Source organism: Oncorhynchus mykiss, chromosome 19 (genome assembly GCF_057628025.1).
Source record: "Oncorhynchus mykiss isolate SJ-2025 chromosome 19, ASM5762802v1, whole genome shotgun sequence".
Classification (NCBI taxonomy): domain Eukaryota; kingdom Metazoa; phylum Chordata; class Actinopteri; order Salmoniformes; family Salmonidae; genus Oncorhynchus; species Oncorhynchus mykiss.
Genome location: NC_143040.1, coordinates 19,796,951 through 19,823,443, shown reverse-complemented (window position 1 = coordinate 19,823,443; position 26,493 = coordinate 19,796,951). Strand labels below are relative to the sequence as shown.

General features: G+C 42.3%; 1 protein-coding gene across 1 annotated transcript in view; it reads right to left on the bottom strand.

Annotated features, from left to right (window-relative positions):
* LOC110497371 (endothelin receptor type B) overlaps positions 1-23,895 on the bottom strand; it is a 43,149-nt gene extending 19,254 nt beyond the window's left edge. The window contains exons 1-2 of the mRNA XM_090210426.1: positions 23,721-23,895; positions 22,495-22,766 (exon numbers count right to left, since the gene is read on the bottom strand). The gene's annotated coding sequence lies outside the window, so the exon portion shown is untranslated. The remainder of the gene's footprint in view (positions 1-22,494; positions 22,767-23,720) is intronic.
* Positions 23,896-26,493: the final 2,598 nt, after the last annotated feature.

The following is a 26,493-nucleotide window of genomic DNA, read 5'->3' as shown; positions in this document are numbered from 1 at the left end:
CCTCGGGGCAGGTTTGGGTCTTCTGGAAACATCTGGGGACGATTGGAGCATGTCATGCTAGTTATAAACAGCTGAGTTGCACCCGCAAACCCGCAAAAAGTATGGCAAATCCAAGAGAAACAGACAGACACTTGGATGAAGATAGAGGAGAAAAGAGATTTCACAGGTTAAAGGAATGCCACATGTTGGGTTTGTTGTTTGAGAGGTTGAATAAAGATCTGCTATCAATTGATGGTAGGGGAAGTCTTTGAATGTATTTTTCCCTTCAATTGCATCCATCTGCTTGGTAAACAAAGCAGCCTTTGTGGAGCGAACTCCGAGAATCTGTCTGTCAGAGACCTGTGTAGCAGATGAAAGGCTAAAGGCCTGCTAGATATGGATGTATAATGATATGTAATAATATGGCTATAGGAAACAGCAGATAAACTCTGTACTGATCATATGAGAACGGTTGGTTGGTGGTTGTGTGGCTTATCTAGCCAAGTACAGGTGCCCCGGAGAAGCCGATACAAAACGCCCCTGTGTTCTTCTGTGGCTACCGCAGCAACGACATCATGCTAGTAGCTAATGATGGTAATCAGTCAATGGGGCCCACCTGTCTCTCTCTAAACTAATGGCTAGATGGGATACAGTTTATTTCAAATTGAAGTCAAAAGAAAAAACATTTTGCATTTTTGCTAACCCTTTCCCTTTCCTAACCTTAACCTAATTATATTAACCTGCTTTGTTAATTCTTCTAACATGCTGCATAAGTTCTCCTAACCTGCTACAAAAAGTCCATTCTGGTCAATTCTGACATAAACTGTATCCTTCCTAGCCTAAAAGGTCATCCCGCAAGCTGGTATTTCATCTGAGCCAGTCCTTCTGCTTTGTTAATCAATCCAGAACATTTCATTCCCCTTGTTTTTAATCGTCCAGATTGCAAACAGTGTTGAGTTCCACTTTGATGTGTAGCACATGGGCCATTAATGCTCATTCATTGGAGCGTGTAATGAACCCCTTTAGAGAGGACTTTTTCTGCAACTTTTGCATTTTATTTGAGCCCCTTGACATTTGTATGAGTTGATTAACATTCCTCTCTGTTGTATGGGTCTTAGGGTAAAACATAAGCTTTGGGTCTTGCGGTTGGTTCCCTTGGCTCGGCTAGAAACCCTAGTCAGGCTATTGGAGTGAGGCGACAGCTGAAAGCTGAAAGCTAAAAAACGCAGAGGCCAAATGTAGCTAAGCCTCTCCTCGCTCATCCAAAACAAGAATTGTATTATTATTTTATGAATGCATGGCAGCACGGCGTATTGTTGTAAGGAAATTCTCGGCTACAAATAAACACAATTATGTATCAGGTTGCTGAACTTTGGGATGGGAATTGATGTAGCCTCTGTCATTTGTGACAGTTTGGTGTTGCTTCATGCCAGGCCCACATGCTTTTCGACTGAAAACATGAACTAAGACAGAAGCGATTGAAGGGCCAAATAAATATTTATGTCTTGGAGGACACCAGTGGTGAGAACCCAATAGAGTTAAAACGTAATTATAAAGCACTTCCTGTCTTCCGAAGGAAGTTCAATGGCTGCACATCCAGTCGATTGTTTGTGCGATCTAAACACACCTAAACACACATTCCCAAGCTGCGAAGGTGGAAACACCTGTCTGTACCGACAAAATACTATGGCTTTACATAATACGTGCACCCCAACTGATTTCTGTATTGGGTAAAGTTCAAAGTTGCACAAACATCTATCACATACATAAATAACAAGAAACGTGGGTAGGCCTAGCACTTATCGAGCACTTGTCTGATGAAGTATCTTGACTCAAAAATGCTACAGTACTAAAATCAGTAAAGAGTGGACATTACTCCATGGTAGATGCTACACAAGCTATTTGATGCAATTTCAGTCCCCTTGTCTACACTGAAAAGTCACCGGAAAGGTCAACGGTTCCTCTGTACTGAAACGCTCCACAACAGAAAGTAATGTAGGACCAAAAGTACTGAACTGTCTACTTATAAGGCAAGAGAATGCTTGAGTATATTTCACACTGAGAGAAACTCTACTTGACCTGATTCATTAACTGGAGAAGCTGCATAACAAGTCTGTCATCCTGCTCCAGATAACACGATGGTTCAGCTCGCTTCCACGTCTTGCTTTATGAACACGGTAACTATTGGGTTGCTCTATTTGAAGGACTATATCTGTGGCAAAGTCGACTAAGTTTATTTTGGAGATATTAAAGATGTTCAAAATAGCAAGAATAAATCATGTAAGTTTACCAGAAAAACCAGGATACATCATAATCCAAACAGGATTTCTGGAAAACCAGGGAATTTATTGAAAGTTCCAGGAATTGTCCAAACCTAATCTAAACACACAAGAAATGATCAACACATTTCAATACAGGCCAGACTACCAAAATAACAATGTTACATTTAGCTATATTATGATCATCATTCACCTCCATGTTGACTCACCTGTCAGAGAGACAGAGACGTCACGTTGTGAAACGGAGGGCGTGCTATAGCACTAGTATAATTTCGGCATGCCTCTTGTCTCCTACATAATCTCTATCACCCTTTCCTGCTACAGCTGTGTTTATCCTGCTCTGTGATTAATGGACCACAGGGAATCCCCTCCAGCCCCCCTGCCTCTCCTGCCCCAACATGTGACCTCTTCCTGGGGTTGGATCCTCCAGCGTGCTGGGGTAGTGGGATAGTAACCTCCAGGGTGTTATCCTTCCCAGAATTGCCACAGCCAGTGTGAGAGAGAGAGAGAGGGGGAGGCCAGAGGTGAGAGGTCAGAGGGGAGAGGACGCACATTATCTGGCAGTGATTAGAGGCTGAGAGAAAGATCACCGTGTGTGTTACAGCTAGATGTGTGTGGTTGTGATGTGGACAAGCTGGGACTGTATTAAGACACCCAACTGTGTTCTGAGGTGTACTCTGAGGTAACAGTTAAATGAGACAGTTATATGGGGACTGTGATGGCTAGATCATTTTAAGTGCCACATAAATGTGAATTAGAGCATGTTAGTAAGAAAAGCTTTGAGGTAAGTGTGAATTGAGACAGGGTTATGCAATGATTTACATGTAAATGGTTAGGGCAACACATTTTACATTTTATACACGATGCCAGGAGGGAATGTCTCTTGCTATACTTTATAGATAAATCAAAGTAAACTAAAATAATGTTAGAACATTTTATTGGGGTAATTAACTGAAAAACACAATTTAAAAAAAGCCTATGAATTGTCTGTAATTCAAATTGGCTTCATGGAAAATATTTATTTATCGTAACTTATATTCCAGTCCATTCTCATTACTTTCTCACAGACTTGCACAGTTCTCCCAATACCGTAACATCTGGCTGATCAGCACTGATTGCCGTGGTTCAAGGGGATATGCATATCTAAGGCCGATTAGCCCCCGGCATTAAACTGACCTTTGACTTTCATAATTGTGGTCCTGAGTAGGCCTGAGGGTCACAGCATGCTTAAGGGCCCACCTGCCTTAACACTGCCTGTACACTTAAGACTTCAGTACTCTGACCGCCAAAACATCAACACACAGCCCAGGGTACTCACACAGCTGTGCTTTAAAGTTTTAGCAGGAATAAGCCATGGCAGTTGAAAGTAGTTCATTAATCAAAACTATAACATTTTCCAACAAGCTCACTAGCTAAATTACTGTTTTGGCATTATCCCACAATAACTGAAACTGAATTAAAATGATGAACGGTATGACCCTAATTTTGTGTGGTCATAAAGATGCACTTATGTGTCTATTTAAGTGATAATGCCAGAGAAGCCGGTGTTTGGAGGATATATTGGCAGGGTGTTGTCAGGCCTGAGACGAAGAAGAGTACATCCTCCAAACACCGGCTTCAAGGGCACCATCACTTTTTTTTTTTACAATGGGTTACCAAAATATTTAAATAATGATTGACATATTGTATTTTCATTAAAAAAATTATCATACTATTTCATCCTTCCACGAGGTATAGTCCCGACACAAATCTAGGGTTCCTACCCAAGCCGCCTGGTCGATCGTTCTATCAGTTCGGCTTTGTTCTGTGTCTATGGACGTGACCCAGTCGTTCATTCAAAATGTTCTATTGCCATATTGGCTGGCAACGTTCTTATCCCTTGCTTGCAAGCTAGCCAACTACGGCTAACTTTTAGTCACGTCAAACAGTGCAGCCAGAATAACAACAAAGTAGCTGAATTTGCATTTGTTTAAGCTGTGTTCTAGTGATATTTTTTTGCATACATCCATAACAATGAGCTAATAATGCACGATTTCACCTGGCATAGAAAATGTTCTCTCTCGTCAGGACACTGTTGTTCAGAGGAGCTAGCCAACAACGTAGCTAACACAGTCACTTCATACTGAAGCTGGAAAGACTGCAAACTATCTGCATTTAATTTAGTTTTACCTGTTTTCTAGTGACATTTCTTTGTAAACTCAGCAAAAAAAGAAACGTCCTCTCACTGTCAACTGCGTTTATTTTCAGCAAACTTAACATGTGTAAATATTTGTATGAACATATCAAGATTCAACAACTGAGACATACACTGAATAAGTTCCACAGACATGTGACTAACAGAAATGGAATAATGTGTCCCTGAACAAAGGGGAGGTCAAAATCAAAAGTTACAGTCAGTATCTGGTGTGGCCACCAGCTGCATTAAGTACTGCAGTGCATCTCCTCCTCATGGACTGCACCGGATTTGCCAGTTCTTGCTGTGAGATGTTACCTCACTCTTCCACCAAGGCACCTGCAAGTTCCCAGACATTTCTGGGGGGAATGGCCCTAGCCCTCACCCTCCGATCCAACAGGTCCCAGACGTGCTCAATGGGATTGAGATCCGGGCTCTTCGCTGGCCATGGCAGAACACTGACATTCCTGTCCTGCAGGAAATCACGCACAGAACGAGTAGTATGGCTGGTGGCATTGTCGTGCTGGAAGGTCATGTCAGGATGGGTCTGCAGGAAGGGTACCACATGAGGGAGGAGGATGTCTTCCCTGTAACACACAGCGTTGAAATTGCCTGCAATTACAACAATCTCAGTCCGATGATGCTGTGACACACCGCTCCAGACCATGACGGATCCTCCACCTTCAAATCGATCCCGAGACAAAACCACGACTTGTCAGTGAAGAGCACTTTTTGCCAGTCCTGTCTGGTCCAGCGACGGTGGGTTTGTGCCCATAGGTGACGTTGTTGCTGGTGATATCTGGTGAGGACCTGCCTTACAACAGGCCTACAAGCCCTCAGTCCAGCCTCTCTCAGCCTATTGCGGACAGTCTGAGAACTGATGGAGGGATTGTGAGTATCCTGGTGTAACTCGGGCAGTTGTTGTTGCCATCCTGTACCTGTCTCTCAGGTGTGATGTTCGGATGTACCGATCCTGTGCAGGTGTTGTGACACGTGGTCTGCCCCTGCGAGGACGATCAGCTGTCCGTCCTGTCTCCCTGTAGCGCTGTCTTAGGCGTCTCACAGTACGGACATTGTCATTTATTTCCCTGGCCACATCTGAAGTCCTCATGCCTACTTGCAGCATGCCTAAGGCATGTTTACGCAGATGAACAGGGACCCTGGGCATCTTTCTTTTGGTGTTTTTCAATAGAAAGGACTCTTTAGTGTCCTAAGTTTTCATAACTGTGACTTTAATTGCCTACTGTCTGTAAGCTGTTAGTGTCTTAATGATCGTTCCACAGGTGCTTGTTCATTAATTGTTTATGGTTCATTGAACAAATCAAATCAAATTTGATTTGTCACATACACATGGTTAGCAGATGTTAATGCAAGTGTAGCGAAATGCTTGTGCTTCTAGTTCCGACCATGCAGTAATATCTAACAAGTAATCTAACCTAACAATTTCACAACAACTTCCTTATACACACAAGTGTAAAGGAATGAATAAGAATATGTACGTATAAATATATGGATGAGCGATGGCCGAACGGCATAGGCAAGATGCAGTAGATGATAGAGTACAGTATATACAATGCCTTGCGAAAGTATTCGCCCCCCTTGAACTTTGCGACCTTTTGCCACATTTCAGGCTTCAAACATAAAGATATAAAACTGTATTTTTTTGTGAAGAATCAACAAGTGGGACACAATCATGAAGTGGAACGACATTTATTGGATATTTCAAACTTTTTTAACAAATCAAAAACTGAAAAATTGGGCGTGCAAAATTATTCAGCCCCTTTACTTTCAGTGCAGCAAACTCTCTCCAGAAGTTCAGTGAGGATCTCTGAATGATCCAATTTTGACCTAAATGACTAATGATGATAAATACAATCCACCTGTGTGTAATCAAGTCTCTGTATAAATGCACCTGCACTGTGATAGTCTCAGAGGTCCGTTAAAAGCGCAGAGAGCATCATGAAGAACAAGGAACACACCAGGCAGGTCCGAGATACTGTTGTGAAGAAGTTTAAAGCCGGATTTGGATACAAAAAGATTTCCCAAGCTTTAAACATCCCAAGGAGCACTGTGCAAGCGATAATATTGAAATGGAAGGAGTATCAGACCACTGCAAATCTACCAAGACCTGGCCGTCCCTCTAAACTTTCAGCTCATACAAGGAGAAAACTGATCAGAGATGCAGCCAAGAGGCCCATGATCACTCTGGATGAACTGCAGAGATCTACAGCTGAGGTGGGAGACTCTGTCCATAGGACAGCAATCAGTTGTATATTGCACAAATCTGGAATTTATGGAATAGTGGCAAGAAGAAAGCCATTTCTTAAAGATATCCATAAAAAGTGTTGTTTAAAGTTTGCCACAAGCCACCTGGGAGACACACCAAACATGTGGAAGAAGGTGCTCTGGTCAGATGAAACCAAAATTGAACTTTTTGGCAACAATGCAAAACGTTATGTTTGGCGTAAAAGCAACACAGCTGAACACACCATCCCCACTGTCAAACATGGTGGTGGCAGCATCATGGTTTGGGCCTGCTTTTCTTCAGCAGGGACAGGGAAGATGGTTAAAATTGATGGGAAGATGGATGGAGCCAAATACAGGACCATTCTGGAAGAAAACCTGATGGAGTCTGCAAAAGACCTGAGACTGGGACGGAGATTTGTCTTCCAACAAGACAATGATCCAAAACATAAAGCAAAATCTACAATGGAATGGTTCAAAAATAAACATATCCAGATGTTAGAATGGCCAAGTCAAAGTCCAGACCTGAATCCAATCGAGAATCTGTGGAAAGAACTGAAAACTGCTGTTCACAAATGCTCTCCATCCAACCTCACTGAGCTCGAGCTGTTTTGCAAGGAGGAATGGGAAAAAATGTCAGTCTCTCGATGTTCAAAACTGATAGAGACATACCCCAAGCGACTTACAGCTGTAATCGCAGCAAAAGGTGGCGCTACAAAGTATTAACTTAAGGGGGCTGAATAATTTTGCACGCCCAATTTTTCAGTTTTTGATTTGTTAAAAAAGTTTGAAATATCCAATAAATGTCGTTCCACTTCATGATTGTGTCCCACTTGTTGTTGATTCTTCACAAAAAAATACAGTTTTATATCTTTATGTTTGAAGCCTGAAATGTGGCAAAAGGTCGCAAAGTTCAAGGGGGCCGAATACTTTCGCAAGGCACTGTACATATGAGATGAGTAGTGTAGGGTATGTAAACATTATATAAAGTGGCATTGTTTAAAATGGCTAGTGATACATTTATTACATACATTTTTCATTATTAACGTGGCTAGAGATGAGTCAGTATGTTGGTAGCAGCCACTCAATGTTAGTGATGGCTGTTTAACAGTCTGATGGCCTTGAGATAGAAGCTGTTTTTCAGTCTCTCGGTCCCTGCTTTGATGCACCTGTACTGACCTTGCCTTCTGGATGATCGCGGGGTGAACAGGCATTGGTTCGGGTGGTTGTTGTCCTTGATGATCTTTTTGGCCTTCCTATGACATCGGTTGGTGTAGGTGTCCAGGAGGGCAGGTAGTTTGCCCCCGGTGATGCGTTGTTCAGACCTCACTACCCTCTGTAGAGCCTTGCGGTTGGGAGCCTTACGGCATGGGAAACAGTGTTTAAACCCTTTACAATGAAGATCTGTGAAGTTATTTGGATTTTTACGAATTATCTTTGAAAGACAGGGTCCTGAAAAAGGGACTTTTATTTTTTTGCTGAGTTTATATATCCATAAAAATTAAGCCAATTCATGATTTCGACTGGCTAAGAATAGCTGCCTGCCTGTCTGTCTCGTTCCGACACCCGACTCCTACACGTTCATTACTTTGGGACAGCTGGAGATCAAATTTCAATATTGAAACAATATTAGATAGACAGCAAGGTTTATACAAATCTGGGGACTATTTAAAACCAATTGCTAGTCTAAAAGAAATCATAGCTTTAGCCGGTGGTAACTTGTGGAATAGACACCGGCTGGAATACGGTTTTAACCAATCAGCATCCAGGATTAGACCCACCCGTTGTATAAACCCTGGCAGATGAATCTATTCTAACACAATTGCATTCTCCATTGTTTAACTTTGTGAGGGATTGGGGAGTTACAGTTAAGTGTTGTGACAGAACAGTACTGCCCATTTGCTGGTCGGATGCCAGTATCTTCTCGACAGTTTGGTGGTTGCCTTTAGGATATGAGTAATCTGCCGTACAGACTGTGCCAGTACCCAGTCTTACCATCGGAGTCCATCAGTCTCTGGGTTGGAGGGAGTAATACAGACTAAACCCTGTTATATCCAGTGGTTTCCTGTGTTAAGGGATCAAAGGGTAGGAAATGGGCATGGCATGCACAGCCAAGCCTACAACGGGCAGAGCTACACAGCTGACCTGGGTTCATATATTATTTGAAATCTTTCAAATACTTTAGCTAAACTCGATTGAGCTTACCTGTTGCAATGGAAACAATTAAAAAGCCCCAAAAGTGCATGCACACCCTGCCCACCTGGCACTCCAGGCAGGCTAAAACAAATGCTGAAACTATTTGAAAGATTCAAAATAGTATTTGACCCCAGGTCTGCTACACAGTACCACAGTCATGCAGATGTGGGTTGTTGACCATGGATTTCGTGCTGCTGTTTTAATCGTTTTGTTCTTATTGTTGGGTGTTTCCTTCCAGTAGCCTGACATTAGGTCTGTTGGGGTCGCCTGGTTGTTTCAGATTGATGGAGAAGTGCATTGAACTCGACTTGTTCAAGACAACTCAAGACTTAAAGAATGTTGAAATTCTGAGGCCAGTTTTTGTTGTTTATAGGAATTTGTGTGACACCGCACAGTATGTCATGTGGGGAAGAGAGAGAACTGGGGAAACACGCACGTTTCAACACAAAGAAAAATCTCAGTTTTCCCCACATCCTGAGAGGAAGTTAAGGACAGTGCCATTTGGCAAGACAAAAGAAAAAGCTAAGAAATGAAGAACAGATATTATAAGATCATCAGACTACCATTTCCTGGATTTATGAGAACAAAACAGAGCTGCAGTCTCACCACTGTACTCACATATCAAACTCAAACTGGCACAAGGAAACCTAGTTCACATGAACTTAAACAGCTTTGTGACCACAATTACATATGGGGGAGTTCTGGGCTGTGACAACGGGGTTAGTTGCCATTTTGAAGCATGCTGCATCATGTCATGACTCATGCTCGTGTAAATCTCACAAAGATATGTACGTATGACATTCAACTTGTTCAACCCTGGAGGCGATCCTTCACACACATGCACGCCAACACACACACACGATCCTGGAGGCGATACTCCTCTCCTAGTTTACAATGGGATATAGCAAGACCAGGCTTGACGATTGAGCTTTTTAATTGTGTAAATAGCATTTATGTACATCCACACAGTGTCATGACTCAATAATATACAGTCTGGATCAGTCAGTAATGACTCAGACAACCAGATGTCTCCTGGCGGATGGTTTAGATCATCTGACGATGGTTGGTTCACATGGAACAAACTCCAGACATACAGAGAGCGAGAGAGAGAAGGAGAGTGGGAGAGACAGAGACGGAGACCGAGAGACAGATCAAGACCGAGAAAGGCAGAGAAAGGCAGAGAAAGAGAGAGAGAGAGAGCACAGAAACTGTCTTCCTCACAGAACCATGTGTTGAGGAAGTCCTCATCGTTTCCTGTGGATGTTTACACCAACATGTCCTGACGGAACAGCGAGGACAAACACGTCTGCTATGTAAGCGAGGACAAATATTATGTTTTAGCTATCCAAACGTGTTTTGATCACATGACATTGTGAAAAGAAGATGGAGGCTTACTTTAGTGAAGTTGTGATGGATCGACTAAGGTTTCAGCATCCCAAATGGCACCCTATTCCATATGTTGTACACTACTTCTACAGTCTACGTGACTAAGGAAAAGAGCCATGTTCAAAACCTAGTACACTATATAGAGAATAGGGTGCCATTTGAGATTCACACCAACTCTTTCTACAGGGCTACGTGACTGAGTGAATGGTCCCCTAGGGAACTAGTGAACTGTGGCTTGGGAAAGTGTAATATACAGAATATACTAGAGTCTAAAGAGAGCCTACAGCAGAAGTCATCCATTTCTGGAGAGATGGTCAGTCCTTGGGTCAGTCCTTGAGTCAGTCTTTGGGTCAGTCCTTGGGTCAGTCTTTGGGTCAGTCTTTGGGTCAGTCCTTGGGTCATTCTTTGGGTCAGTCCTTGCATCCATAGCTGTGTTGTTTTTGTTGAATCTTCTTTAACCACAGAGCATACTAGCCCCAGCAGTTATGTCAGCTTTCTAAGCACGACATGCTAGATGAAGAGAAAAACTGTGTGGGAACTTGTGAAGATATGCAACACAGTTTAGATGAGAGGTTAGAATGTATATATTGCTGGAAATCAAAATATACATGTTGTAAAGCTTGTCTATTTAGCCATTGAACTACAGTTCCTCACTGGGGTCATCTGAAAAGAAACACATAATGAGAAGCGTAACAGAAAATAACTCTTATGTTAAGGTGGATTGGTAGGTGGCTTCTAATGTTCAATATTATAGCACAAGAGAGTGGCTGAGAACACGCTATTGTGTAAAGGGAAGAAAAATGACGATTGTGACTGTGAAATATTTCTGCATAACAAACCTTTTTATGTAAATCAATGATTTCGATGGGAGATTTGTGCATCAGTTTGAGTTAAGCATGCCTCTCCAGCCAGGATTCAGGTAACATCGGTTAAGTGATGTATTTATATAACCTGGGCAGCTTCTTCTATTACATAGGAATATTAAACACAATTACATTATATTCATAATGAGTTAACAATATCAACAAATCTATTGACTGACTCCAAGCTTTCATCTAATAGAGTTAAATAATTTGAAATGACGCATGTCGCCAAATTCAAACTCTTATTCAAGACAATGCATAACATTGTCTGCGAGATGTATGTTTTAATTGTACACGGTCCCTGTCAAATAAACGTCATAAAATGTCAATTAAAACTATATGTCATATGAACCCGTAGCTGTTGAATATGACCCCGTGGCTTAAAGCTGGAATCTTTAATGGTGGAACAGCTGTGTCCATTTGGGATATTACAACAACAAAGGAGTTACTGCAAACAACAAACACCGTTTTTTTCCCAGCAGACATCACTGCATGCGCGACAGAACAGCACAATATGTACTGCTTTTTTTTTTGCTACCAACGCTCCTCAGCTGCTACGGAAAATGTAGTGTCCTTCATTACCACCCAACATGCTGTGCGGGTTCACTGAGGTCATCATCCATGGAACAGCATGAGAGAGGGGACGTCCTGCTGTTAGCGACCCTCTGAGGAGAGTAGATTACATGCACCAGTATAGAGGATCACCCCACAGCCATACATCCACCTGGAAGCATAGCCCCAGTAGCCTTGCTAATGATCCAGCCCCTTGCTGGCTCCATGGTCAAATGGGGAGTCATTAAAAGGGCTAATAACCCGGGGGATAGTACTCAACCTCCATGACACCAGGATGTTGTTAGTGCCTAAGGCTCTTGTTTGTCAAATCTTGTCGACGCATTTCTTCTAACAGTTAATACAACCATGTAGAAAAATCCCTCGGTACGTGCGGTTCAATTTGCTCATCTGCCTTTTTGCTTTCAGTGATGGGTGATGTCACCAATCCCAATGTAACAATCTGATGGATGCCAAACAACACCTTTAAAATAACGTAGCCTACTGTACAGCGTGCTTATAATTATTCAAGTTCTTTCAATGCTAGTGTCAACTCCACCATGTGTTAAGAGTTACGTGCCTACACTCAGATTAGCATCAGAGTAGCCTACATACCAGCACACTGCTGCATAGACGATAGTGTTTAGGTTGGACACTGTCCAGTCCAGTACAAGTCTCCTGGCTTTACCAGTGGCTGAACTGAACAGACATTTCAACAAACCACAAAACCACCCTAAATATCCACAAATATGCAGGTAAGAGGAAAATATGCTGTTCTGTAGACATCTACTGGTCCCTATGGTACTTTTGATTCAACATGAAACCGTTGATCTGTCTTCGAGGCAGTATAACGTTCTATATAAAGTGATCAACAGCTAGACATAGAGGTCAACTGGATTCATATACCTTGTATTTATCTCCCCTGGGATTCTCTGCCTCTAACCCTATTACAGGGGCTGAGTCACTGGCTTACTGGTGCTCTTCCATGCCGTCCCTAGGAGGGGTGCGTCACTTGAGTGGGTTGAGTCACTGACGTGATCTTCCTGTCTGGGTTGTCGCCCCCCCTTGGGTTGTGCCGTGGGGGAGATCTTTGTGGGCTATACTCGGCCTTGTCTCAGGATGGTAAATTGGTGGTTGAAGATATCCCTCTAGTGGTGTGGGGGCTGTGCTTTGGCAAAGTGGGTGGGGTTATATCCTTTCTGTTTGGCCCTGTCCGAGGGTATCATCGGATGGGGCCACAGTGTCTCCTGACCCCTCCTGTCTCAGCCTCCAGTATTTATGCTGCAGTAGTTGATGTGTCGGGGGGCTAGGGTCAGTTTGTTATATCTGGAGTACTTCTCCTGTCTTATCCGGTGTCCTGTGTGAATTTAAGTATGCTCTCTCTAATTCTCTCTTTCTCTTTTTCTTTCTCTCTCTCGGGGGACCTGAGCCCAAGGACCATGCCTCAGGACTACCTGGCATGATGACTCCTTGCTTTCCCCAGTCCACGTGGCCCTGCTGCTGCTCCAGTTTCAACTGTTCTGCCTGCAGCTATGGAATCCTGACCTGTTCACCGGACGTGCTACCTGTCCCAGACCTGCTGTTTTCAACTCTCTAGAGACAGCAGGAGTGGTAGAGATACTCTTAATGATCGGCTATGAAAAGTCAACTGACATTCACTCCTGAGGTGCTGACTTGCTGCACCCTTGACAACTACTGTGATTATTATTATTTGACCATGCTGGTCATTTATGAACATTTGAACATCTTGGACATGTTCTGTTATAATCTCCACCCGGCACAGCCAGAAGAGGACTGGTCACCCCTCATAGCCTGGATCCTCTCTAGGTTTCTTCCTAGGTTTTGGCCTTTCTAGGGAGTTTTTCCTAGCCACCGTGCTTCTACACCTGCATTGCTTGCTGTTTGGGGTTTTAGGCTGGGTTTCTGTACAGCACTTTGCGATATCAGCTGATGTACGAAGGGCTACATAAATACATTTGATTCGATTTGAAATTTGATTTGATTCATTGTCAGAGTGTGTCAGAGGGCACTGATCTGAACAACCAATGAGAAATGGCTCTATGACAGAATTATGCAATTGCCTTGCCTTGGGCAGTCTGTGTGGACGGCTGCTGGTGAGTGATTTAGTCTGGTACCTGTTTCCCAATATTGTGTACTACTTTTGATGAGGAACCATAGGGCTCTGGTCAAAGGTAATGTACTACAGTGCTATTTTGGGCCCACACTTGTCTTGGGCAGTCTGTCTGGACGAGTGGACGGCTGCCGGTGTGTGATTTACCAAGTCATAGACTGTGCTCTCTGCTGCCGCATGGAAAGTGTTACCGATGCACCAAGTTTGGAACCAACAGGACCCTGAACAGCTTCTGTCCCCAAGGCATAAGCCTGCTAAATAATTAGTCCGCGTAGCTATTGGTTAACTATTTAAGAATCTGCCTTAACCCGTTTTGCCCTTTATTCTACCTCAATTACCTCGTACCCCTACATATCAACTGGTACTGTTTACTATCTGTTACTTTATTCTTAGTTATATGTAGATATCTACCTCAATTACCTCGTACCCCTGCATATCAACTGGTACTGTTTACTATCTGTCACTTTATTCTTAGTTATATGTAGATATCTACCTCAATTACCTCGTACCCCTGCATATAGACTGGTACTGTTTACTATCTGTTACTTTATTCTTAGTTATATGTAGATATCTACCTCAATTACCTCGTACCCCTGCATATCAACTGGTACTGTTTACTATCTGTCACTTTATTTTTAGTTATATGTAGATATCTACCTCAATTACCTCGTACCCCTGCATATCAACTGGTACTGTTTACTATCTGTTACTTTATTCTTAGTTATATGTAGATATCTACCTCAATTACCTCGTACCCCTACACATCAACTGGTACTGTTTACTATCTGTTACTTTATTATTAGTTATATGTAGATATCTACCTCAATTACCTCGTACCCCTACACATCAACTGGTACTGTTTACTATCTGTTACTTTATTCTTAGTTATATGTAGATATCTACCTCAATTACCTTGTACCCCTACATATCAACTGGTACTGGTACCCCGTGTATAGAGCAATGTTATCGTTACTCATTGTGTATTTCTTACTTTTATTATTACGTGTTTTACTTTTCCATTATTTCTCTATTTTCTTTCTCTCTGCATTGTTGAAAAGGGCCTGTAAGTAAACATTTCACTGTTAGTCCACACCTGTTGTTTACGAAGCATGTGACGAATAAATTGTGATTTGATTTTAGAGTGATGTTTTACTGAGGAACGATCAGGCCTATTCTACTTCCTGTGTGTGTTGTTGAAAGGAGCTCTCCCGTCATCTTTCACCCCGAGAAATGTGGTTCTGCTGGGAACCTCGGAACTCAATATTAGCTCAGGGAATTCAATACAGAAGGGAGCTCTCTGAGAAATGTACTTCTCCTGGCGGATGACATTTCCTAAGAAGCCCTACGTTGTCAAGCTGCACTGTAACATAGTCTGAACCGATGATAATGACAAAGTGTTGTTTTAGGACCAGACAGAGAATGGCCACTTACTGCAACTTGATACTCTAATAATATGTTCCATCTACTTCCAAGGTGCATGAACACCATGGTAACCAGAGTAGGAGGTGGCCTGTAGTGTTTAGGTAAGGAAGAGTCGCCTGCGCCTCAGTCTTTTAAAATGAAAGAGTACAAGAGGACTTGTCTCTTGTCTCTATTTTGCGCTTATTCTCCACACCCCTTACGGTGTTTCAGACGGCCCCCTTTCTTTGTCGACCCAATTCATTGACGGAGAGGGTCTCTTCAGAGGCGTCTTGTCACGTTCTCTTTGGAGTAGTGCGCCCGGTATGACTGTATTCCTCCGTCCCCATAACAATGGTACAATGAGGAGTAGACAACAACAAGAAGTTCTGTCATCACAAAGACCTCTCAGGCCAAATCCTGTTACGGGTCTGATGCAAAGCATAGGAACTACAGCCAGTCAGTGTGTCCTTAAATAATAAATAAAGAGCCTGTTATTCAGGAAACAAGCCTCTAGACCTCCAGCCTCTTTGAAATGGGAGACCACCTATGGAGGAGCCCGGAGGAACCTTTCCATGCATAGCCTTGGCTACTCGGGCCTCTGGGGCGAGGCACAGGACCTAAATTACTGTGTACCCAATGTCCGACCGAGGCCCAAATCCCAATTCCTCTGCCTTGTTTTTCCAAGGGGCTAATTTTTCCAAGATCCCAGTGAGAACTTGCGGTCCCTTGAAACACATCCAAGAAAAACAGCTGACCCTGACCTGTGGGGATTGCCCGAGCTAGGTTTCCAAATCCTCATTGGAGATCTCATGGGATGGACCCGAGAGCCAGGATGATTTAATTACACAAAGACAACATCACGTGTCACCAGGGGTTACCACGTGTCACCTTTATGGGGCTAGAGGGCCAGAGGGGAGGGGGTGGATGTTCACAGCTGATGTACCCATATTTTGCTTACCTGGCCCCATGGCCTGGGTTGATTGGCTCGATGTAACCAGCTACATTGACACACAAGACGGTATTGCTTTCATCTGTCTCCTAATTACAGCACTGAAGGGGTGTGCTGCACCAGGGGAGGGAAAGACGGGAATTGCAGGAGGAGTGGGCTTAGACAAAGAGAGAGTGTGTGTTTTTGTGTGTGTGTCCATGCCTTTGTGTGTGTGTGTGTCTCGTGTGGACGTCCTCCCATCCCACTGGTGTGTGTTTACAGGACAACGGTGTTGTTTTTCAGGAACAGAAGGGTCCAGATGAGATCAGAGCTGGTTTAGATCTGGATAAAAGCTCCTCTCTTCACGAGGCCTGTGTTCCCTCAGCTCTGAGTCCCCATAGCTGAGGCAAATGTGGCTTCAGTTCCTATGCATGTGAAGACAATGTGTCTGAGATCAACCAACAGGCTCACCCTTCATCGTATGAGTAAGAGCCTTTGTCGGCTTCATGGGATGTGTTTCAAATGTAATCCTTTAGCTATGACATCACATATTTAACCCTCATGCATTTAATCTTGTATTATTCCAATGTTGAGCAATAATCTGGTTCAGAAACCAAAGTATTACCCAAGTAGGAGCTTCTGGGAACTTAACATGCACTGATTGTACAAAACATTAAGAACACCTTCCTAATATTGTGTCACGGTTGTGTCAAGCTGTCTGGATGTCCTTTAGGTGGTGGACCATTCTTGATACACACAAGGAAACTGTAGAGTGTGAAAACCACAGCAGCGTTGCAGTTCTTGACACAAACCGGTGCTCCTACCATTTGGCATTTGGTATTTTGTTACGATCTCCATTAGCTGTTGCAAAGCAGCAGATATTCTTCCTGGAGTCCTCACAAAACATGAAACATGACATAATACAGAACATTAATAGACAAGAACAGCTCAAGGACAGAACTACATCAAAAAAAATAAATGAAAAGAGGCACACGCAGCCTACATATCAATACCAAAGCATACACACAAACTATCTAGGCCAAATAGGGGAGAGGCGTTGTGCTGTGAGGTGTTGCTTTATCTGTTTTCTGAAACCAAGCTTGCTGTTCATTTGAGCAATATGAGATGGAGTGGAGTTCCATGCAATAATGTCTCTACATAATACTGTAGTCTTTCTTGAAATTGTTCTGGATTTGGGGACTGTGAAAAGACCCCTGGTGGCATGTCTGGTGGGGTAAGAGTGTGTGTCAGAGCTGTGTGTAAAGTGACAACATATTAATGTTTCTTATAAAGAAGAAGAAGTGATGCAGTTAGTCTCTCCTCAACTCTTAGCCAAGAGAGACTGGCGCGCATAGTATTTACAGTGCATTCGGAAAGTATTCAGACCCCTTGACTTTATACACGTTTTGTTACGTTACAGCCTTATTCTGAAATGTATTAAAATGTTTTTTCCCCCTCATCAATCTACACACAACACCCCATAACGACAAAGCAAAATCAAGGTTTTATACATTTTCTGCAAGTCTATAAATAAAAAATACAAAAATAACATTTACATAAGTATTCAGACCCTTTACTCAGTACTTTGTTGAAACACCTTAGCCAGCAATTACAGCCTCGAGTCTTCTTGTGTATGACGCTACAAGTTTGGTACACCTGTATTTGGGGAGTTTCTCCCATTCTTCTCTGCAGATTCTCTAAAGCTCTGTCAGGTTGGATGGGGAGCGTCCCTGCACAGCTATTTTCAGGCATCTCCAGAGATGTTTGATCGGGTTCAAGTCCGGACTCTGGCTGAGTGGCTTGTCCTGAAGCCACTCCTGCATTGTCTTGGCTCTGTGCTAAGGGTCGTTGTGCTGTTGGAAGGTGAACCTTTGCCCCAGTCTGAGGTCCTGAGCACTCTTGAGCAGGTTTTCGTCAAGGATCTCTCCATACTTTGCTCCGTTAATCTTTGCCTCGATCCTGACTAGTCTCCCTGTCCCTACTGCTGAAAAACATCCCCACAGCATGATACTGCCACCACCATGATCATCGTAGGGATGATGCCAGGTTTCCTCCAGACGTGACACTTGTCATTCAGGCCAAAGAGTTCAATCTTGGTGTCATCAGACCAGAGAAGCTTGTTTCTCATAGTCTGAGAGTCCTTTTGGGGCCTTTAAGCAAACTCCAAGCGGGCTGTCACTGAGGTCTGCTTTTTACTGAGGCCTGGCTTCCATCTGGCCACTCTACCATAAAGGCCTGATTGGTGGAGTGCTGCAGAGACGGTTGTCCTTCTGGAAGTTTCTCCCATCTCCACAGAGGAACTCTGCAGCTCTGTCTGATTGACCATCGGGTTCTTGGTCACCTCCCTAACCAAGGCCCTTCTCCCCCGATTGCTCAGTTTGGCCGGGCGGCCAGCTCTAGGAAGAGTCTTGGTGGTTCCAAACTTCTTCCATTTAAGAATGATGGAGGCCTATGTGTTCCTGGGACCTTCAATGGTGCAGAAATGTTTGGTACTCTTCCCGAGATCTGTGCCTCGACACAATCCTGTCTCGGAGCTCAATGGACAATTCCTTCTACCTCATGGCTTGTTTTTTTCTATGAACCTGCACTGTCAACTGTGGGACCTTATGTAAACAGGTGTGTGCCTTTCCAAATCAAGTCCAATCAATTTAATTTTACCACAGGTTGTCTCTAATGAAGTTGTAGAAACAGCTCAAGAATGATCGATGGAAACAGGATGCACCTGAGCAAATTTCAAGTCTCATAGCAAAGGTTCTGAATATTTATGTAAATAAGGTATTTATGTTATTTATATTTAATACATTTGTTTTTTTTAAAACTGTTTTTGCTTTGTCGTTATGGGCTATTGTGTGCAGATTAATTATGATTTTTATTTATTTAAAAAAAAATTGAATAAGGCTGTAACGTAACAATATGTGGAAAAATTCAAGGGGCCTGAATACTTTCCAAATGCACTCTATATCAGCCCTTTGATTACAATGAAGAGCAAAATGTGCCGCTCTGTTCTGGGCCAGATCCTGCAGGACTAGTGGTGTCAATGTGGTGTCAAAAAAGCAGAGCATCTCTTTACTACGGACAGACCTCTACCCATCTTTACAACCATTGAATCTATATGTTTTGACCATGACAGTTTACAATCTAAGGTAACATCCAAGTAATTTAGTCTCAACTTGTTCAACAGCCACACCATTCATTACCAGATTCAGCTGAGGTGTAGAACTTAGGGAATGATTTGTACCAAATACATTGCTCTTAGTTTTGGAGATGTTCAGGACCAGTTTATTACTGGCCACCCATTCCAAAACAGACTGTAACTCTTTGTTAAGGGTTTCACTGACTTCATTAGCTGTGTTTGCTGATGCGTATATGGTTGAATCATTAGCATACATGGACACACATGCTTTGTTTAATGCCAGTGGCAGGTCATTGGTAAAAATAGAAATGCTATTTCACCACACTTTACATGTTTGACATTAGAGAAGCTTCCATTAAGGAAAACCCTTTGAGTTATATTAGATAGACAGCTCTGAATCCACAATATGGCAGAGGTTGAAAAGCCATAACCCATTTTTTACCCTGTTCAAAGGCACTTAAATATTTTGTCTTTCCCATAAATCCTCTGAATGGCACAAATACACAATCCATGTCTCAATTGTTTCAAGGCTTAAAAATCCTTCTTTAACCTGTCTCCTCCCCTTCATCTACACTGATTTGAAGTGTATTTAACAAGTGACATCAATAAGGGATCATAGCTTTCATCTGGATTCACCATGTCAATCAGTCATGAAACGAGTTCTTAAGGTTTTGTGCACTCAGTGTCATTTTAATGTTTGGAAACCGTGACACACACACACACACACACACACACACACACACACACACACACACACACACACACACACACACACACACACACACACACACACACACACACACACACACACACACACACATACACACACACACACACAGGCCAGACAAGACAGAGGTCATGCTAAAGGTATGTACAGAGAGATATAGAGCTCAGTCAGGGTCAATCCCCACTTTAAAGCCAAGATAACAAACTACGGCAGCAATATGAATAATTTACACCGAGGCCGTTAGTGTGTAAACTGTGTGGTTTAACATTATCTGTGTGCTAACGCTTCCCTCTAACATCTCTGTTTACGAGATTTGGACCTCAACTCATAAATAATGGGTCTTTGATGGGTGTGTAATCTATCTTGTTTCACTACTCCACCTGATAACTGCTCCTATAGCCCCCATTTCCATCATCCTAAACCCTCATGAAGTTCATACAAATACGTTATGAACATCTGAAAGGGCACTTTTACTAAGTATTTGATGTATTCCCTCAATTACATTTGACGTCCATTACTCCCTTCATCAAGCCAAACCTTTCTAACAGGAAACACGGCGCGACCCTTGTAATTGCGAACAAGCAACAGGGGGCTGTTGTTAAAAAAAAGAGTTGGCCCTTTTACATCCATTTTGCAGACAAATTATTCAGCTATACGCCAAAACACTATCAGAAAGTAAAATTGTCCAGATGTAGCTAAGTGAATTATAATGTCGAATGCTTGGACGCTAAAATAGTAAACGTACAGATTTATACGACTGCCACGATATACAAAGAGGTCACAAACCAAGACAGATGATGACATAGAAGACTGTCCGACAGCAGTACGGCTGACTAAAGTGACTCAAGTGAAAGCGTTGATTTGGATAAGAGCAGCGTTCTGGCGTCCATGTTGAATAACATCCAACACAAACAACTGGAACATTGTTCAGCGATTAATCATCATTAATGAAGTTACAACCAAAACATTCTGACATCCAGGTATAAATTACATTTTGGACAGTGCAATGAGTGCAGTGAGCGACTCTATTGGCTAGAACACAGAAGTGAAAATATGGAATGATGCGAATAATGTTTTGGATGATGCCTTTCTGTAAAATAATAATAAATGGCTGTCCTGGATGGACAGAATGAAGTGCCAATAATTGACCTTTTCCAAACATTAAGAACACATTCATCCTTTTTAAACAGTACGATGGTAGTTTATGTAATTTTGTCACAGAAATGTTTTACTTTGATCCCAAGTGTTAGGAGTGATTTTCTTTCCAGGGCTTGTTAACAAACCAAAACTGATATAGCTCGAAAAGGCGGTTTATTATCAGTTTGTTTTTTCACAACTCATTTAAACTCTTATCGTGTTTTATCTTAATGCCTTGATGCCTTTTGTTTTCTTTTTCATTTAATAGTGTATGATCACGAACATGTGACCTGGACCGGCTTCAAAAGTGCCCTTACCGTTCTACAGATGGTAACACTTAATCGGTAACAGAATAAAACGCTTGATGACTACGGTTGAAACTGTTCCCAGGGAGGGTGAACTTGGCAAGAAAGAGTTCCCCTGTCGTAGAAACAACATCTAACCATCAAATACACAAGGAAGTAAACAGGGCTTTAATAGGGAGTAAGGGAATATAAATATACATCTGAGGGAGCATTAAAGGTTTGAACTGAGTTATAAAGATAATATTGGACTTTTCTCTGATGTTCTTTTATGAATCCTTAATCAAATCATTGGCTTCGAGTAACCATATTTGTGTGGATTCATGCAAATATTCAGAGGATATATTAACTGCTGTCCTTGATGATTGAGTTTCAGCTTTATGTTGCTTTGTTTACCTTGCTTAGTAGGAGGTTCCAGTGTATAGGATTCCAGTGTATAGGAGTTTTCAACAAATCCCAGAACTCTAGGCGTATGAAAACATTATCCTAAAACCCTAAATCCGTCAAATAATCCAACGGTATAATTACAACAAGCACATACCTCTCTAAAAAGGAGTGAGGGAAAGGTGGAAGGAGGAGACACCACCTGGAATCCATTATCTCTAGATGGTGGAATCCCTCGCCCCTCGCCTCCCATCCCGACCCCCTCGGAGGGGCACGTACGTAGGCAGGCTACCCATGAGGTCCCCACTCCATGAGGGCTAGCATAAGCCATTGGCCACAGGGCTTGTATGTCTCATCCAACACACATGGAAAATGCTAACATTGCAACATATAGTAATTACTCAATATAACAGGCTGTCAATTCGGCCATTGTGAAGATGGCAATGAATCACCCCTTTTACGTGTTTCACTTGTGTCTCATAATGGAGAGTACAGAATAAGAACACTTCAGGGAATACTACAACTCTAGCACAGTTGTCTTTGTGTTGACATCAGAGTTTACAAAAGCAACATGGGAACATGAGTTGTCCTTACTGGCATATCTATTACAATGGAATGAGCACTGAGGAAATGGTCAAACATTTTAGACATTGAAAACTTTTAAAGTAATATCAATTCCTACCTTCTGTGGTTTCCTTTCTCTTTACCACTCTCACAAACTTGAACCTTATAGTCTTGCTGTGGTGTGCAGTAACTGACAGATTGTCAGTGAGCTACTTTTTTGTCCATCGGTGTGTGTTGCTACCTCTTAAATTCCCCTTCAGATTTACAAGGATGTCTTGACAGAGTGGCTGGAGACTAGCATGTGAAAAGCTTAACCTTTTTATAAGGTTCAGATGTTTCTTTAGTCTCTGGCTCCTGGCCTAGATGTGCAACGTTCTGAATGCTATTAGTCTGAAAATGAGGAGGAAGGAAACACAAACAATGTTACTGCGACATACTCAAAGGCTTGGTTATATCACATTGTTTTAAACAATGATTCAAAAGAAAATTGTTGTTTTCTGGGGTAGCCTAGAGATCATATTTGTATTGTTTCAAAAGTTTTGACATTTTAAGATGAAATTGTACATAACATATTGATGTTAGATCTCAGTTTGTATGTTCACTTCCATACATCCAACACATTCTCGGGTTGTAGATGCTGTATGATGGGCAAATCTCCACTAGATGTCATGGTTGCTTGGTTTTTAAAAATGTACTTTCATATACATCAAGAGAAATCAACCCAAGTTACAGATTTCTGCTTGTTAAAAGAAGGAAACAGTAGGCAGAGAAAGATGGGAAGATGACTGCTAGAGAACGTCCTGACCTAAAGAGTCATTTTAACATCTCTGTTTCTTTTAACATGTCTGTTTGTTTGGGTCAAACTGATGCAATGTGGTGGTGATATATGGTTTTTATAATATGTTGCTTAACATACACATAGCACGTACCCTTTTTGTAAATATTCTGTGGATAAGATCCACAGTTAATTAAAATGTTGATCTGTCTTTTATCATTGCATTTGTTATGATGATAATCATAGATATTTAATGATGATGGTTTTATGAGGCTATTGGACTAGAAAGGAAAATATTGGAAACAGAACCTCAATAAGCTCAATTATTAAAAACATATTTACAAACACACAAACAATGAACAATCTGGATCCAAGAAAGAAAAGAAAGAGGTTCAAATAAGTAAAACATTTTAAACATGCCACGGAATGGTTCCTATGATGTTTCTGCTTCTAATTGTACTTTCTGGACGCTGTCGCAATACACAATCGTCGATCATTTACAGTGGTGTATCGACCAACATCCTGTATTAACTAAGATAGCAAAATCAACACATTACATTTATAGTTACCCTCTATGCAGTCAGAACAATTGGAGAGTATCACTCACGTTCCCCTCTCTCTCCCTCTCCCCCACTTTTTCTCTCTCTTTTCTCCTAACCCTTCTCTCTATCCCTCCCCCTCTCCAAACCAACCTCTCCACCCCCACTCGCCATCTTCCCAATTCAACACTCAAGTCAGAGAGACAGATGCCTCTCTCCGGAAACTTCTGAGGAGGTATATACGAAGTGGAAGTGATGAAAGCCACAAGAAGCCGGCTCCCACTGCAGCAAGGTCTCGGCTCTTTGCTCTCGCCTGCCGGCGAGCACAAGCTCCCCTCATTTAGAAGAAACACTGTACATCCTGGAACATGGGTTCCTCTTCTTTTTTAATTAAAACCCGTGTGGATTCGCCTCCCTCAGACCCCAGTAGAGAGAGAGGGGTTGTAGCGGGGAAAAACTTACAAGTTGTTCCACTTGACAGGTATATTTAAGTTCACCCAGTTTGACCAGATAGATCATGTATTTTGTATAAGGAGTTATTATATGGCGGAGGCGGGGGGGGGGGGGGGACGGACGACATATATTTATCAAACAAGTGGAGGGAAGCATAGAGTGGGAAAGAGAAAAAAGGGAGCATGGGGAGGAGGTGGGGATGGGGGAGCAGGGATCAACAAGCACGGAGGAGGAGGAAACGGCATGGAGATCCTTCTGGGTGATCTTCTTAGATCTTGTGAGAGGAGCATCGTGAAGAATTCCTCCGCTAAGAGAGGCGGTCTCCGGTCTTTAGCTGGCGTTAGATAAGATAAGATGTTTGAAAAGACTAAATTGTAAATATTAATAAACATAGCTAATTATGCTTAACTGAAAAATGGATTTGTGTGAACGTCTGTAGATGAATGGCAGCGTCCCATAGAGAGGATACCACTAATAGGTTGTATGATTCATTTATTGGTTCCTTACTCATCAACAGCATCAAAACATGGGACAAACAAACATGACGTCGTCACCTGATCAAAGCAGATGGACATGATGATGTTTTGAATCATTCTTTATTTTGAACTGGTCTTTGGGAGGAAACGGTGTTCGTTCACTGGCCATTTGAAAATATGTTCTTCATCCAAAATAGAACTTTTCACAGAGTTGCGAACTCACTACATGAACAACAATTTGAGAAATTGACAATAATGCATAGGTCTAGTACACAATAAACTGAACAAAAATATCAATGCAACATGTAAAGTGTTGGTCCCATGTTTCATGACCTGAATTAAAAGATCCCAGAAATGTTCCATACTCAGAAAAAGCTTACTTCTCTCAATTGTTTTGCTCAAATTTGTTTACATTGCCGTTAGTGAGCATTTATTTGACATTTGCCAATATAGTCCATCCATCTGAGAGGTTGGAAATGGATTAAACAGCGTGAACATTGCACAGGTGCACCTTGCGCTGGGGACAATAAAAGGCCACTCTAAAATGTGCAGTTTTGTCACACAACACAATGCCACAGATGTCTCAAGTTTTGAGGGAGTGTGCAATTGGCATGCTGACTACAAGAATGTCCATGAGAGCTGTTGCCATAGAACTGAACGTTAATTTCTCTACCAAATGCCACCTCTAACGTTGTTTTAGATAATTTAGCCGTACATCCACCTGGCCTCACAACCGCAGACCACATGTAACCACACCATCAAAGGACCTCCACATCCAGCTTCTTCACCTGCGGGATCATCTGAGACCAGCCACCCGGACAACTGATGAAACTGTGGGTTTGTACAATTGAAGATTTTCTGCACAAACAATCAGAAACCATCTCAGGGAAGCTCATCTGCGTGCTTGTTGTCCTCACCAGGGTCTTGACCTGAATGCAGTTTAGCGTCATAACCGACTTCAGTGGGCAAATGCTCACCTTCAATGGACACTGGTACGCTGGAGAAGTGTGCTCTTCCTGGATGAATTCCGGTTTCAACTGTACCGGGCAGATGTATGGGGCCATAACATTTACATTTTAGTCATTTAGCAGAAGCTCTTATCCAGAGATACTTACAGTTGATGCATTCATCTTAAGATAGCTAGGCGAGACAACCACATAACACAGGCATAGAAAGTACATTTTTCCTGGGACAACATTCCACAGGCCACAATCAACAGACTGATCAACTCGGAGATGTGTCGCGCTGCATGAGGCAAATGGTGGTCACACCAGGTACTGCCTGGTTTTCTGATCCAAGCCCCTACCTTTTGTTTCAAGGTATCTGTGACCAACAGATGTATATCTGCATTCCCAGTCATGTGAAATCCATTGATTGGGGCTTAATTTATTTATTTCAATTGACTGATTTACTTATATGAACTGCACCCCAGTAAAATCTTTGAAATTGTTGCATGTTGCGTTTATATTTTCGCTCAGTGTGCATCGTCCAAGTAGGGGAAGGAAGACATTTTGTTTAGACGAGATCTTTAGCGTCAGCTCCCTCTAGTGAATTATTTTGGAATGGACGAGCTGGACACTTCATTAGGAATGAAAGGGGCCATAAGGATAGATAAGAAAACACTCAGGAACTTGATAACTGAATACTGATTAGTCACATACTCTTATTAACTTAATTTCACTGATGATTTTAGCAAGAAATACATATTGTACATGTGACTCTATTACCGTGAAAGCAGGAGGGTAGAGTATGTAGATATACTGTAACTAAGATAACTACTTTGCAGCCCGAAGCACGTTGAGAGGCCAGAGAACACTGTTATTGGACCTATAGCTCATATCAGTCTGTCCACCGCCCGGTAGCAGAAGTCTGCC